Source organism: Camelus dromedarius, chromosome X (assembly GCF_036321535.1).
Source record: "Camelus dromedarius isolate mCamDro1 chromosome X, mCamDro1.pat, whole genome shotgun sequence".
In the NCBI taxonomy this organism is placed as follows: domain Eukaryota; kingdom Metazoa; phylum Chordata; class Mammalia; order Artiodactyla; family Camelidae; genus Camelus; species Camelus dromedarius.
In genome coordinates, this window is record NC_087472.1 from 101,933,532 (window position 1) to 101,948,609 (window position 15,078).

Sequence of the window (15,078 nt, forward strand, 5' to 3'; positions counted from 1 at the left end):
ATTTCCACTAAAGCAAGGAAGCAACAAAGAAGTCCTGATACCACCACTGCTGTTCACTGTTGCTGAACGTTGCCCTGTAGGTTCTAGACGCTATGGTAAGACCTTAAACAGCAAGAAGTGGAAAAATTTATCAACATTTCCAGGTGATTTACTTGTTTGCCTGGAGGAACCAAGAGAATCTAATGAAAAACCAATGGGCCAAATAATCAAATTCATTAAGGGGGGCCGTTTATAAAACAAATACCCCAAACTCATTTATATCATCTTTTCTATAAATTAGCAGTATCTAGTTAGAAAATATATTGGGGAAATATCACATGGGTAATAGTTACATTTGTTTTTAAAAGTTAGTTTCAATGTAGACAAGGTGGTCCACTGCACGTTCATCTGTGACTTCTAGCAACAGAGATGATCACTTTACTGAGTATTTACTATGTTCCAAGTGCTGAAATGAGGCAGAGCTTTCCAAAGTGTATATTAAGAAGAAAAAACTAGCACATTCAACCCGTGATTTCATGGATATTACTGCTTAGGATGGAACATAAAAGTCGCGTTTTTAAAGTAGCTACATTTCAGTTAATAAAAGGGGGTTTTTGTTAAAGAGGGAAATGGGAAAATGCTAATAGAGGCAGTGAGCTGCACCGGTTCCATCTACCCCTCCCAACCCACCCACTCTCCCCATTCCTCCTCCCCCTCTCCGGAGGCTGGTCACATCCTGGGCTCAGTCACCGGAGAGCCCCAGCAGGAGATGGTGTGGGGGAACAGGAGTGGACTGTGGCTGGGGTACTGGTTCAGTCCCCTGCTTCCTCTCCAGTGGGTGTCACTGCAGGTTGACCGAGCCCTGGTCTTGCAGCCTTTTCTAAACGCTCCCCAGTTCTGCCCATGCTTGCTTCCCTGGCCCCCTTCGGGCGGGGCATGATAACAGCTCCTCGCAACTGCTAGCCTTGGGTCCTCGCTATCCCTGAGCTGGCTTCCCTGAACCCTGCAGACACTTTTGTAACAGATCCCTTTACTGAACTTTCCTCAAAGTTGCCCTGACTGATACGGTGATATATGTGAATGACTCAAGTTTGGGAAGCTGAACTCTGCTGTTAAGTCATAATAATAACCTTTTAAGTATCATTATTCCCACTTGACACAGGAGGAAAGTGCACCTTAGAGAGTCTTAGGTAGCTTAGCCGATGTCACCAAACTCCTAAATGGCTGGACGGTCTGGGTTCGGTCTGCTGTTTTAACACTTCACTGCACAGCCTCTTAGGGAAGCCCAAAACTGTACCCCACCTGCTAACGCCTCACCTCGTCAATTCTCCAAGCAAAATACAATAGTAATTCTGGCCAACTGTGATCTAACCCCTTGGATTCCTTTTCTTCAGGCCAAATGCTTCAGAAGATCCTGTTCTGAGGAGTGGTTGGTGACATATCCTTGCACTTACAATCTCTTCTCTTGGCTAATGGTTTGGGGGTTCAGGGAAGAAAGGGAGCCCTAAATTAACCTTTAGGTTCCCACAGAACTGACACTGCTATAGTTGGCTATGACCCACTTGAGGTGATAAAAATAAAGATTAAGCTCATATCCACCCAAGAACGGCACACTCCTTCTGAAGCCACGAGAGGTCTCATTTAATTTAAGCCAACTAAGAATAACGTATGGATTTCAAAGGTTTCATGAAAAACAGGACACTTTATAAAATTCTTTTTTTTTTTTTTGCAGGGGTGGGAGTGGGAGTGAAGACTTACACTTTACTCTTTAGACAGAGGGAGGAGATTAAAAATGTAAAATAATTTGATGGAGCTTATTTAATGTTTTGCTGAGGAAAAGCTGAGCAATCTTAACTTTTGTGCCTTCTTTCTGGGAGGACAACTATTAAAAATTTTAATATTGAATTTTTTTCTAAATAAAAATTATCTTTTCAGTATTTGATAACATTGAAAGAAATCCAAAGCCTCAGACGGTCCTTAGAAGGAAGTGCAGCAGTGTGGGTAACAGCATGAACTTTGGCATCAGCAGCCCTGAGACTGACTCCCCAGCTGTGTTATCTCAGGCAAGTTTCTTAACCTCTCTGTGTCAGGCTCCTCATGTGTAAAGTGAACTAATGATGGTATTTGCTTCATAGGGTTATTGAGAGAAGTAAATGAGCCAGTGCCTGTGGTGCTGTGCTGCTGAACATATAGTAAACACTCAACAATTGCTACTGATGATTATTACTATTTGAAGCTTCTGTGATAGGCATGGAGGAGGGTCAAAGATCAAAGAATGGTTAAAAGCAAGTGCTTTAGAGTTTTATAGAGAAAATGAGCATAAACAACAATCAAACAAAGCAGAAAGAATGGATGGTCTGACAGGAACACAGGGTGTCATAGAAATAAATCCAGAGAACAGAGAAATTCTTTCCAGCTTTGTATTCTAGGGAAGGATGCACGCCAAAGCACCATTTGGATTGACCCTGACAATAGTTGGGATTTGGGTCATTAGATTAGGAGGGATGGGAAACAAAAGGAAACAAAGGCTCAAAGGAAATGGGGTCAATGTTATGCTCAGGGACGGGTGACTGCTGAAGCTTAGCTGGAGCACCATGTGCAGTAGGGATGAGGGGAGACCAAGGGGCTGGAAAAGCAGACTGGAGGAGATAAGGCAGAAGGCAGGCTGAAGGTGGGAGGGCTGTAAGAACCTGAAGCCAAGAATGGAAGGAGAACTGGCTGGAGTCAGAGTTCTGGGCATCCTCCTCCTGGCTTTCTATTTATTCATTGGCCCATGAGACCCCTGATTTCAGTGTCTTCATTTAGGAATGGAGAGCGCTGGACATCGCTATCTCTTTGAGAGTCTAGTTTCAATTATTTTGGAGCTATATCCAGAAGTGCAACTTCCGGATCGCGAGATGGTTCTATTTTTAATTTTTAGAGGAACCTCCATAGAATTTTCCATGGTAGTTACATTGTTTTACATTCCCACTCACAGGGCACGAGGGTTTCAACTTCTCCACATCCCCACATAAATCCCCATGTATTTCCTGGTTTGGGGAGAGTAGTTATCCTAACAGGTGTGAGGCGATACTTCACGGTGGTTTAGATATGCATTTCTCTGATGATTAGTGATGTTGAGCACCTTTTCATATGCTTGTTGGCCATCTGTATATCATCTCCGGAGAAATGTCTATTCAAGTCCTTTGTCCATTTTTTAATTGGGTTACTTGATTTTATGCTTGTTTGTTTTTGAGTTGTACGAGTTCTTTCTATATTCTGGATATTAACCCCTTATCAAATATATGATTTGCAATATTTTCTCTCATCCTGCAGGTTGCCTTTCCACTTTGTTGATTATGTTTTTTGATCACAGGTTTTTAAGTTTTTGTTGTTCAATTTATCTATATTTGCTGTTGTTGCCTGTGCTTTTGGTGTCATAGCCAAGAAATTATTGCCAAATCCAGTGTCATGAAGCCTTTTCTCTTTATTTTCCTCTAGAAGTTTTATCATTTTGTATGTCACCAGCCGATAAACGTACCAGTTGCGCAGGGCCTTGGACTGCAGTGAGAAGCCCGGGGTACCAGGCGCGGCTGCAGCAGGAGCACAGGGGGTCCAGACACCAGCAGCAAGAGTGGTGCAGTGAAGAAGGATGACACCTTGGGACACCAGCAGCAGCTCCAGGACCCAGGCCCTGAGGCTGCCATCATTCTCACACTCCTCCAAGCTTCAGTTTTACGTGTAAAAGAGTGATAGAACGAAACTCCAAGAGTCTTTCTAGCTCTAAACATTCTTCAAGCGTTAATTCAATGTACACTTCCCATGCATCATATATGAGAGAAGACATGGTTCTAGACACCTTGCATGTGCTCTTTTCATCCTCAGAATGCCCTAACTAAGCGTCTACTGTGAGTGCAGCAAAACTGCACGCGCTAGGGGTGAAAGGTGATGGAGATACACCCCTCATGCTCAAGGAATTCACCATCGAGTCAAAGTCACCAGGGTTTGTTACCACTTTCTTATTTCTCCTTCCCCCTCTCTTTCTTATACTCCGGCTCTTCCTTCTCTCTGACTAATCTTCCATATAGTTCAACATATGTCAGGCTGTCAACATATGGCATATTTTGCAAACAGATAAACAGTGGCACATATGCAACCATATATTCCTGGCACACAGATTCCCCAGCTTGGCTTCGTCAGCTGCAGCAGACAGCATTTGGTAAGTCTCTCTCAGAAATTCCAGAATGCACAAGCCGCCCATGTATCCTCTGACAAATGGTTAAAAGAAGTTGTTCCATGTCTTCTTAAGTGCAAAAGCCAGAACACTGCCTCTCTGCCATTTCAGTTCGGAGGCATTTAATACCCAAGGCTCTGTCCTCACTCTCAACTGTTTGGGATGTTCTGACCAGAGGTCAAGTTGCCCATTAAAGATTCCTTTTCTTTTTTTTTCCATTTGGCAGTATTCATAATCTCCTCTGCACCAGTAGATCAACCCTACTAGGACTTGGACGGGCTGCACCCTAAGAGTCTTAGTTTTATTTTTAAATGGACAAAACAGACCTAAGTCTCTGTGCAGATTCTGTAAATGCCCCACCCACATCCTCCAGCACTTTCTCTATGTGGCAGCCTGAATGCCTGACTCTGTATTTCTTTGAGGGCTTTCCCTGCTCCTGCACACAGTAGGCCCAAGGGGCTCCTGTACCCCCTCTCCCCCAGCATCCCTCAACCAATGAGTAATGAGAAACAATGGATCAATGCCCAGGCTTTCTCACCGAGGCAGTGGATCCCAGAGTTCCCACTGGGACACTTGCTTGATAGTATATCCTAGTTGGCTTCCCCTTGCTCTTACCCAGCACCCACTACCAGTGCTTCCTGGAATGACCCCATAAACAGAGCGCTTGCACTTGAATCCTTGTATCCGGGTCTTCTTCTGGCGTAACCCAAGTTTAGATCATCTGAAACTCAACTTTGGAAAAAAGGTGATAATGGCAACACAGGATCGACTCAAATTTGGGACTTTTGACTGGTGGCCCTGCACTTGAAAAATGCTCTTGGAGTATATAAACAACTAGGTCCTACTGAATAGCACAGGGAACTATATTCAATAGCTTGTAATACCCTATAATGGAGAAGAATCTGAAAAAGAATATATACCTATGTATAACTGAACCACTATGCTATACACTGGAAACTAACTCAACATTATAAATCAACTATACTTCAATTTTTTAAAAAATGTTCCTGGATATCAATGAAAGCAGCAGCAGATCCCAAGCTGTTGGAAATACGACACCCAAATTCAACTTGCTCACTTGATCTGGTGAGAATGAATCCTGACAGCTAAGCAGAACTTTCTTACCATGGTCACGTGGAAATGGAAACCGGAAGAGAGTGAGAAAGTTGAGTCTACCACTTTTTCTGCTCATGTGTGGCTTCTTGCCTCCTACCTCATAAGATCATATTTTGTTCCTTTTCCTTGTAAAGATTAAACTGTACACAAACAATAAGGTCCAGGAAAGCAGCAGTCGAAGAAGAAAATGAATGAACATGACTGTTGGGTTGTTGTAATAGCTCATCAGAAGTTCAGTGTGTACTAAATCTGAGTTAACATTCAACTGCTAAAAACTCAGGTTAGACCCCAGGAATCAAAAGTCACTTAACAAAGGTAACTCCGGACAGCAAGTTTAAAAATAATCTTTATATGATTGCCTTTTAACTAGCTATTCCAAAATTTTCAGGGAAATTCCAGTGGCAAAATTTGATTTGTAAAAGCTGAATCCAGGGAGCGAGAAGACGAGTTTGAGGTGAGAGTGAGGCCCATTATGTCTCGAGCCTTGATCCCTTCAGTAAGCTCTATGCTAGTGACATCCAACAGAACTTTCTGCCACAATAGAATGTTCTAGAGCTACAATGTCTAATACTGTAACTGCTAGTCACATGTGGCTATTGATTACTTGAAACGTGGATAATGCATTCAATGTGTATTATAGTTATTTAAATAATTCATATATTATTATACATGCTGTACAACATAATTTTATAATTGTATTATAATTACAATAATGGTTATTCCAGTTCCAACTTTTTTCCCCATCCCCTTCTCCTTCCTCTCCCCAGCGAAGCCCTGGCTTGAGCTCATTTGCCTGTATTTGACCCAAGCATCCCCTCTTCAGGAGTGATTTTCTGTTCCTGTTTTTCAGACCTGCAGACTGACCACCACCTCCCAGGCTGTGGAATCTATCGGAGGGCCTGGCCCATGAGGACAGTCTTACAGAGCTGTCCGTCTCCAAACGAAACTCCTCTTTAACCTCTTTCCTACTGACTCATCCTGGGGTGGGGACACCAGAGGAAATATGGTGACTTGCCTCAAACCTTACATCACGGACATAGTACCTCTTCTCTTCATCCCTACGCCTGCTCTGATCTGTGAAGAGCCCTTGATGAACTATCCCTAGTGGACTAGTAAGGCAGATGTTGTCAGATGTCTGCATGTATCCCCTTAGAGCCCTTCACCATCTTCATGCACATCTGTCACTCCCCACCCCCTCCAGCTGGCACCTGTATCTCTGTTGGAGGGAAGTCCTCAGGCTGCCAGAACCCACTCTGCTATGCAAGGAGGTCCAGAAGTGCCTGGCAATCTATAGGACAGTGAGTCTTGATTCACTGATTATTACAGGGCTGGTGGGACTATAACTACTCTGGCTCCCTTGGTCCCTGATGAGAATTTACACTATCCTCAGACCAGAACTGAGCCCAGGTTACCCTCTTGGGGACATTGGTTGATGTACCATCCCTCCCTGGAGTTCTTCCTTTTCCAGTTCCATCTCCTTACTGGTTTGTATGAACCTGCATCTCTGAGACTACTCTAGGGGAATCCAACCTAAAACAAGTATTTCTTTAAATAAAACAAGCCAAATCCTAAAATTCACTAAAGCTTCTGCTGCTTCATCTTCGGTTTTTGTTTTTTTTTAATCTCTCTCTTTTTCTCTTTCTCTCTCTGCTTGTTTTTTAAAGAGACCGGTGGGCAGAAATATTTTCCAATTAAACATTATAAAATATTTTGAGCCTAGCAGAACAGATCAGTGTTTCCTTAAACTCTTGAAAATGTTATCTGTCCAACAGATATGTATGTAAAGGTCCTCAATCCAAACATGTGAACCAGGAGCTCAGTGTCAGGCCCTCCAAATATAAAAGGAAAGAGAGGGATGCTATTAGATTCAGCAAATATTTGTTGCGGGTATACAGCGTTTGAGGCATTTGTGCCAGATGGAGAGATGAAAGTAACAGGGTACCCCAAGTTGCTCTCAATTTCACACAGCTCCAAAGAAGGAGTCTGCTAATCACACTGCTGCTTTGCCAAACATACTTGGCGACAAGGACTTATTAAAGATAGAATTGGGCTCTTCAAAATCTTTTTTAAAAAATTACCAAAGGGCTACTTCATGGCCTAGTTTCTTTATTAAGTAATAACGCATGGAACGTCTTGTTTTCAGTCCCCAGCAGCTGCCAAAACCTGAACATATCAAATCCAACAGATCACAGCCATCCGGGAGATCTATTAATAGCAAGATAATTTTCAAGTCCACTGTACCGAGTAGTGTTTTGTTTTTTGGTTAGGCATATAATGCATTCCATATCACGTTTGGTGAGTTGTGTTTTGAGGTTGCATTTTTAAAAATAAATCAGGCTTGTTTTAAATTAGGGCAAAAATCAACCCATCATTGTTTGGTATTTTGGCTTGGGATATTGTGGTACCACAGCTAATATCTAGGTTTATGGAACCTAAATTAAAACACACTTGTCTCTTCCATGTCCTTGTACTGTGTTTATCTGGAATCACAGAAGTGAAAGAAAGAAAATAGCTCTCTGGCAAGGGAGTAAGTTGTAATAATCCCATGAAGCATATCATCTAACATGGATTCTGGTCCATTTGGGGGCATCTCAAGTGAAGGAGAAGAACTGCACAGGGAGGAAAACAACAGTCTCCCCTGTTCAAACCATGTATCAAGGCCTCTGTGTGAATATGTCTTGTTTAAAAGTCCTTCCCTACCACAGGGTCATAAAGCTATTATGATGGTTAACTTTTCAACTTGGCTAGGCTACGGTGCCTGGTTGTTTGGTCAAACACCAGTCTAGATGTTGCTGTGAAGGTGTTTTACAAATGTGGCTTAACATTTACATCAGCAGACTTTGATAAAGCAGATTACCATCCATATGGACCTGATCCAATCAGTTGAAGGCCTAAAGAGAACAGACTGAGATTCCTCAAGGAATAAAGAATTTGGTCTCTAGACTGCCTTCAGACTCAAGGCTGCAACATCAACTCTTGCCAGAATTTCCAGCCTCCTGGCCTGCCCTGGGGATTTTAGATTTTCCAGTCCTATGCCCACAATTGTGCCAGTCCATTGCTTAAAATTAATCATTTCTTTCTCTCATTTATATATACACACACACACATACACACACACACACACACACACACACCCCAATAGGATATGTACACCAATATGTATACACACACACATTCTACTGGTTCTGTTTGTCCAGAGAACTCCAACTAATACAGAGATATCTTCTAAAAGTTAAGTTTGGGATTTCACAACTAACTTTTTAACTCATCTGGAATTGATTTTGTGGATATATTCTTAATTTATTATTTCTTCAGGCAATTTCAAGTCTTTTGTGAAGTAAAAAGAGATAAATGTGTTTACCAGTCCTCTAGACTGCAATTCTGTGTATCCTGTCAAAAGCATAAACATCTAGTTCTCATTGTACAAATTCTGATGCAATAGGTCTGAGATGTGGCCTAACATGTATAGTTTATTAATACAGGCAATTCTGAAGTTCTATATAGAAGAATATGTAAATGAATATTTTATATTCTTTGGATAGGAAACATCTGAGAAAGGTATTAGAGACAAAATCCATTAAGAAAAAAGTTTGACAATCTACGGGATGGGAGAAAATGTTTGCAAAAGATGAGACTGGCAAGGGCTTCATTTCCAGAATATATAAACAGCTGATACAACTTAATAACAAAAAAAAAAAACAAATAACCCAATCTAAAAATGGGCAGAAGACCCAAACAGGCAATTCTCTAATGAAGACATACAAATGGCCAACAGGCACATGAAAAAATGCTCAATATCGCTAATTATCAGAGAAATGCAAATCAAAACTACAATGAGGTATCACCTCACATCAGTCAGAATGGCCATCATTCAAAAGTCCATGAACAACAAATGCTGGAGAGGGTATGGAGAAAAGGGAACCCTCCTACACTGCTGGTAGGAATGTGGTTTGGTGCAGCCATTGTGGAAAACAGTATGGAGACTCCTCAAAAGACTGAAAATAGACTTACCATATGACTCAGCAAACCCCCTCCTGGGCATATACCTGGAGAAAACTCTTAATTCAAAAAGACACCTGCACCCCAATGCTCATAGCAGCACTATTTACAATAGCCAAGACATGGAAGTAACCTAAATGTTCATCGACAGATGACTGGATAAAGAAGTTGTGGTAAATTTATACAATGGAATACTACTCAGCCATAAAAAGAATAAAATTATGCCATTTGTAGCAATATGGATGGACCTGGGGATTGTCATTCTACGTGAAGTAAGCCAGAAAGAGAAAGAAAATTACTGTATGATATCACTTATACGTGGAATCTAAAAAAAGAAAAGAAATGAACTTATTTACAAAAGAGAAACAGACTCACAGACACAGAAAACAAATTTATGGTTACTAGGAGTGAAGGGGGTGGGAAGGAATAAATTGGGAGTTCAAGATTTGCAGATACTAATATATTTAAAATAGATAAACAACAAGTTTATACTGTATAGCACAGGGAACTATAGTCAATATCTTGTAGTAACTTATGGTTAAAAAGAATATGAAAATGAATATACGTATGTTCCTATATGACTGAAGTATTGTGCTGTACACCAGAAATTGACACAACACTGTAAACTGACTATACTTCAATAAAGATATTTTTTAAATAAAATAAAATAAAATAAAATAAAATAAAATAAAATAAAATAAAATAAAAATGGGCAGAAGATCTGAATAGACATTTTTCTAAAGAGGAAATACAGGTGGCCATAAGGCACATTAAAAGATGTTCAATATCATTAATCATCAGAGAAATGCAAATTAAAACCACAATGAGGTATCACCTCACACTTGTCAGAATGGCTATCATCAAAATAACCACAAATCACAAATGTTGGTGAGGAGGTAGAAGAAAGGGAACCCATGTATACTGTTGTTGGGAATGTAAATTGGTGCATCCACTATGGAAAACTATGAAGTTTTCTTAAAAAAAAAACAAAACTAAAAACAGAACTACTGTATGATCCAGCAAATCCATTCCTGCGTATTTATCCAAAAAAAAGAAAAACACTAATTTGAAAAGATACATACATTCCAATGTTCATAGCAGCATTATTTATAATTACCAAGATACGGAAGCAACTTAAATATCCTTCAACAGATGAATGGATAAAGATGAAGTATATTACACACACACACACACACACACACACACACACACAAGAATACTACTCAGCCATAAAAAAGAATGTAATTTTGCCACCTGCAATGACATGGATGGACTTGGAAGGCATTACACTAAGTGAAATAAGTCAGACAGGGAAAGACAAATACTGTATAATATCACTTATATGTGGATTACTAGTGAATGTAGCAAAAAAGAAACAGACTCAGAGATACAGAGAACTAGTGGTGACCAGTGGGGAGAGGGACGTGGGGAGGAGCAATATAGGGGTAGGGAATTAAAAGTACAAAGTATTACGTATAAAACAAATAAGCTCCAAGAACGTAACACAGGGAATATAACCAGTATTGTGTAGTAACTATGAAGGGAATATAACCTTTAAAAATTGTAAATCACTATGTTTTACACTTGTAACTTACGTAACACTGTACCTCAACTATACTTCAATTTAAAGATGAAAGAAAAAATAGAAGAAAATCATCAGGCTGTTTCAATGATCTTAATGTATGTAAATCAATATCTAAGTGACAAACTTATTCCAAAATATACCTAGCATGCAACAGGTGGGTGTTAAATGACTCTTTAAATAAAATAATAAATTGGCTGCCACTAGGAACATAAAAAAACTTTTAATTACTTTTTGAAATTTTTAAATAAAAGAAAAATGAAACCCAATACCTGATTTAGGCTGTTTAACAGAGTAATAGTATTAATAGCTAACATTTGAAAAGCACTTACTATGTGCCAGGCACTATGTGTTTTACATATATTATCTTAATCTCCACATTCAATTGCAAAGATTATTATTATAATTTCCTTTTTCCAGTTGAGGAAACTGACATTCAGAGAGGTTTAATAAGTTGTCCAAGTTCACACAGCTAGTAAAATAGCAGATCTGTGGTTGATCTCAAAAAGTCTATTTCCTGAGTCTGTAACCTTAACTGGCATAAGACAGAGAAAAAATCGTATGTAAATATGAAAGGTCATTTCTTAACAATTTGGTATCTCAAAGTTACAGCTGTGAGACAGCCAGGATGCTCCCTTGTCTCTTGCATTTCCTGACTTCATACAATTTCATCAAGCAATAAAATGTTAGGTGGATGTGATGGTGGAGATGTGCCAGCACTCAGACTGTTCTGTTGTGCTGCTTGCCATCAACTCTCCTAGATTTGTTGAGGGAGGTGGAGGGTGTTAAACCTCTAACTAAAAGCAGGTTTGTCAATTGACAAGGTTCTTATAATTTATGCTTTCCCTTGCCATCAAGACCGCCAACTAGAGAAAGCTATTTATAAGGCTGTTTATCCCAAGGTTGTTTATCCCATTCTATTGTGCAAGGAGCATTTTTTATATCACATTTCCAGCACATCTGTACACACTACAAACAGTGCCTGCTCAACAAAAATACAGATGAGGAGGAGGAGGCTCAGATATACCCAGCAAATTCTCAAAAGGGGGTGGTGTGGCTGAGTAGTTAAAAGCAGAACATTAGAATCAGATCAGACCTTGGTTCAAATCCTGGTGCCACCACTTATAAGTCTTTGGGCAAATTAGTTAATCTCTTGGTGTCAAAAATAAGTAAGGGGGTGTTATGAAGATTAAATGATATGATTCGGGTCAAGAACTTGGCAAGAGCTGCTACTCTGTCATCATCATCATTATCATCTCAACTTACCAGTAAAAATTTAGTAACTATGACTTCATCAAATTCTAAATTATCTATAGACTTCAATGTCATCCAAAGAAAAGAAATAGATCTTTACCATGGAAGACAGAACTGAGAGTCTAAGATTCTTGGTGACAAACCTTTCCTGGGGTCTTGATAGTGTAAAATCAGTACAAGATGGTGACCTGAGGTGGTCAAATGGAATCAAGACTGGTAATCCCATCTGCAGTCACCTGACGATCCTTGTCATTTCCTCAGAGAAATTACCTCCAATACTGTTCTGACTTAGAGATGTGACCCTTTTTCAACTCAGAATGGCCACAACTATAGACTGTCAATGCTTGAAGACAACAGAAAGCATGTCTTGGCCTATTCTGCCATTTCACTATTGCCCCACCCCCTGACCCCACAGCCATAATCTCCAACATGACAGGCTTCTTTGAAGTCTGCAACAATTAAACAGAGCCATGCTCAAAAAAAAAAAAAAAAGGAACAGATTTTGTTAAATGAAAACAAATGAAACTAAAGGAAAGGTCATAGTTTTTGTATTTCTGTAACAAATACAATCTAATGATATTCCATATCTGCAAGAATCCCTCTCTCTCTTCTAGGTTATAAGAAAATTTCTCCTTCATCAATCATCTTGCATACTTTCCTTAGGGGAAACTGTTTACATTTCATCATATCTTTGAAAATGTAATAGATCTCCATCTTAATCAACCTTTCTAATTTGGATCATTCCTTTAAAAGGCTAATGAATACATTTATTTTTAAGAATACAACTCGGCAGCGAATTCGACTGGTATCAGAGGTACCATAAGTCAGTGCAGTTTTAGGGATAGTTTTGAGAATGAACAGCTGTGATGCCCACAGTAACTCTGGCAGATTGATGCAGCAGTGGCTCCCAATTTGTTCAAGTCTCCCTGTATCCATACTCTTGGGTAGTCTCTTTCTACTCTAACTCTAGACTTGGCCATGTGATTTTTTTGATCAACAGGATAATAGCAAATGTGAAGCAAGCAAAGATTTGAAAAGCACTTGCACACTGGGGCTATCCTTCTCTTGCTATTCTTAGGACTCTTGCTATAGCTGCCACATGAACAAACCTATCTAGGGCTGCCTGATGAATGATGAGAGAAATCCAGCTAACAGCCAGCCAATATCCTAGCTGACCCAGCGACTGTCTGCAGACCCATGTGAGTGATGCCTATTTTAGACCAGCAGAAGGCTCACCCATCTGAGTCCAGTCCAAATTTCCAGAGCACAAAATTGTGGTGGCTGTTTTAAGCCACTAGGCTGCTCAGTGGTTTGTTATACAGTGAAAGCTAACTGACCCAGGGTCCCAGTGAGAGCAGAGTTGCAGAACCAGCATTGGGGCAGAAGTTGAATCCTATCAGAACAATTTTGCTTATCAACAGCTGTGAGTGACACTGATGTAAAATAACGGAGGTGAGCACCCCGGTGGTCCACCCCATCCACACACAGTTATCAACAGGTAACTATGAAAACTGGAACAAACGTAGCTACAGAGGATGGGGTGGGCTGACCCCTCACAATTCAGTGTTTAGTATCAATTGAGTAGCACTTGAAATTATGAAGATTTTAGGAATAGTGGGAGCCTCCAGTTAAGTGCCACCTAAAACTTCACTTGTCTGCTACTCTGCATCTCATGCTTTGCATAGTAAAGCTCCTGTAGCCCTTGGTTGGATCACATCAACTGGCTCGCGAAACTGGGACTTGCTCTAGGATTTTTTTTTCCAATCTACTTTTCCTAAGTATATGCTCCGTAGAATATCCCTTCAGAAAAGGGTTCTGTGGTCACATAAATTACTGCAGACCCTTGATCCCTCTTAGAATGTACCCTGGCATTTTAAAGACCAGTTTGTCTTCATTTATTCCAGTGCTGAAATATATTGGACCATAGAATCCTTTTTGTGAGAAACATATATTAAAAACTCATTAACCAATGCTTCTCAGAGCACACTTTGAGAAAGTTGTTTTTTAACTTTCTTATGATGAAATACAGCGCACATATGGAAAAGTACATGAAGCACAAACACGCAGCATAATGAATTACTGTAGACCAAACAGTCTCGTAACTACCATGCTGGTCAAGAAGTAGATCACTGAGTGTGTCAAACAAACCTGTCTGGTCATGTTGGAGTCACCCTGACCCCAAAGGCCACGCAGTATTCTGGTCATCTTTCGGGTGGTCAGGACAGGCACAACACAGGCAGTAACGGAGTGAGCTTTCCTTACACCCTGCCCCCCATCCACATGCCTCAGCCCTGACCTGGAGGGACTCCTTCAAGAGGCCAATAGCATATAAGGACAGCCTGCTGTTCCAGAGCCACGTGTGACCAAGCTGCCCCTATTGACAATGCAACAGTCTTGTTTTCTTACACTGCATGGCAACCCTGGATTCAATGACATTGAATCCACTCTCCAGAGATGAAAGGCTATTGGGCAGGTTTGGATGCATCTGCCAAGACTACTAACGAATCCACCATTTCAAGCATTTTAATTGGCTGCATAATGGAGCATCAGGGTGCTAATATCAGTAAGATCCCCCAGATGTCTGGGGCATAGTTCAACATTGCAAACCCAATGGAAGGATTTAAGTTAGGCAGGTGACCATCACTGGACCTGCTGCCAGCAATAGGCTACTTCACTATCTCACTGTCAGGCTTTCCTCAGAGATGGGTGGTACGGGGCGCCGCTAAAACAATGCAGATTCGTCCATAATTCTTTTTGGCCGTTCACCACTCTTGATCCATCTGTGTAGTTTCCGAACAGTCAGCAATTCTAGGTTTTAAACAATCCCTAAGTTTCAGTTTCTCTACACTTTATCATCCACTTGTGATTTTTAAATTATTCTAATTCCTTTCTCCATTCAGCTGTTAGAGCAGAGTTCCATATTTAGTTTTATAAG

General features: G+C 40.4%; 1 pseudogene; it reads left to right on the forward strand.

Annotated features, from left to right (window-relative positions):
• Positions 1-1,988: 1,988 nt before the first annotated feature.
• LOC105099552 (poly(rC)-binding protein 2-like) lies at positions 1,989-14,869 on the forward strand (annotated as a pseudogene).
• Positions 14,870-15,078: the final 209 nt, after the last annotated feature.